The following is a 2,228-nucleotide window of genomic DNA, read 5'->3' as shown; positions in this document are numbered from 1 at the left end:
CTGTCCTCATTCTTTATATATAATACCTTTACTTTAAGCTACCCAGATAGTGAATATGATTTCATAATTTTCACAGAATATCTGGAATTTAGTAGGTGGCTGTTGCCATTTTTCAAAAGTCTAACTGAATGAGAAAAATAATTTATGGTTTCTATTTGAGGTTCTTTGTGTTAAGTTTTCTTAGTGTTATTTAAAATATTTATTGTTCAGTAATAATCAATTATCTTTGTTAGTATAGCAGGATTAAATTTTAGTAGATAGTATAATTCAAATATGGAAAAATTATAAAAAGCTCCTCTTTAAATTCTAGCATTGATCTGAGTTAACAGGTAAAAGGGGTCATAACATTGTGAATTAACAGACTCTTTTGTTTGGCAACTTGTTTTTGAATGAACTAGTTGTTCTTAGCTACATGTTCAGTTTTTCAGACTTCTCCCTCCACCCCGATCAATTGGACACACCTCTGTTAGAGCCGGTTCCCCTCGGCCCCAGGAACAGAGAGGCGGAGTCACCGAGGCTGCAAATGGCAAAGGAGTTTATTGGCTAGCTCGAGCTAGGGTCCAAGTCCCAGAGCACCAACGCAGTGGCCTCCCTATGAACAAGGACCCCGCCCCGGGGTAAAAGTGAAGCTTTTATACTTTCTTTTGCACACGACACACCTGTGGCACACGGCAAGCTGGGCACACCATCCCCCCTCCCCCCTTAGTCCATTGGTTCCTTTGAAAGTGGCTGATTGTTTTGACTCCTGATTGGTTGGCTCCAAGCCTCGGGAATTTCAATTTTTGAGCCGGCGCCAGTTGACCAAGAATGCTGGTCAACAACAGCCGCAATGCTGGCCGAGAACAACTGTAATGCCCTGATATGGTGAGCTGGTGGTATGTTTTCTTTTGATTGGCTCTCTCTTGTTTGTGGTTTTTGCAGTTATTTTTGGTATCTCTACTTTACACTCCTGGCACTGGGCATTATGCTGAGGCACAACCTGTCATGGAGTTACTCCTGCTCTTATTCCTATATTTAACAAACAACTAAAAGCAAGCATGGTTATAGAAGCAAATGGCATTGGTTAGAATCAAAAAGATTGCATTTATAAAAACAACAAAGTACATTCTCCTACTATCAATTCCTGTCTTTCACCTCGAGCGTGTTTGAAGATTGTCTAATGACCTTGTGGAAATAGATGAGTCTTATTTTGGATATACCTGTGCAAGTTCTTCTACTATCCTCAAGGTCTACTGGTAGGTGAATAGTCTGCTCTGGGCCTGAATTCAGGAGTATGGTAGGTCCAGTGGAGCCATTGTGTCTATTGTGATGGCTGAGCCTATGGATCTCAGTATTTTCTTCTCTTCCTAAAATTCTTGAATTATTTGGTTTCTTTGTTCCATTCCCTGATTTCATTGGTCCTCCATCGGTACCATCACTGTCACTGGTATAAGTTTCTAGACCTCTCTCTACCATGCCTTGACCATGGTACTTGGGAGAGTATCCTCAGACGACTTCATGTACTGGACTGAAGTTGGAAACAAAAGCAAAATGTATTAAACAAACAAATAGCAAGCAGGCTACCCCATAGACAGAGCAGCCCCTGGATATTGCTGGCAAACTCTATCTGTGGCTATTAATTTCTCCTGATAATATGCTAAATAAGGGGCGGATTATTCATAGATTTTCTGGGAAAAAGGCAGAGAGTTCCAGGAATGGGGGTTCCTACTCTTCTCATACCATGTAAAGTACCTTCTGGGGGTTGCCGTGGTGATCGTAAACTGTCACGGTGCTGGTGGGAGGTTTTTTATTTATTTTTTAGCGTGCTAATGCATTATAAGCAGGGCTTAATGAGCAAAAATGGCAAGCAAGGTTCATTTTCGTAACCATCTTGGTTCTAACTGGTCTTAACTGGGTTCTTCACTGCATTCTGTTTTTCTCAGAGACCTGGGTCTTGTGACTCCTTAATGAGAAAGGCCTGTCAGTTTCCTATCTCACAGTTACTCCTCTGCCACACTGAATGATGCACAGAACTAAATTCAGACTTTCCTCTGGAGCATTGCATCCTCCCTGGGCTCTGACAATGTCTTGCATCCCAGTGCCAGACAGTACCAGGCCAGGGAGATTTTTAAAAAGCAAATGAAGGTTATAACCTCACAAAAATTTCCATCTTAAAAAGGAGAAGAATCCCATCACTGTAAACGATATAAAGAAAAAGGCAGAAATGGATCTGTCCCTCAAGATGAGTG

The sequence above is a fragment of the Propithecus coquereli genome, unplaced genomic scaffold (assembly GCF_000956105.1).
Source record: "Propithecus coquereli isolate 6110/MARCELLA unplaced genomic scaffold, Pcoq_1.0 Scaffold190, whole genome shotgun sequence".
NCBI lineage: Eukaryota > Metazoa > Chordata > Mammalia > Primates > Indriidae > Propithecus > Propithecus coquereli.
This window is presented reverse-complemented; position numbering follows the sequence as displayed.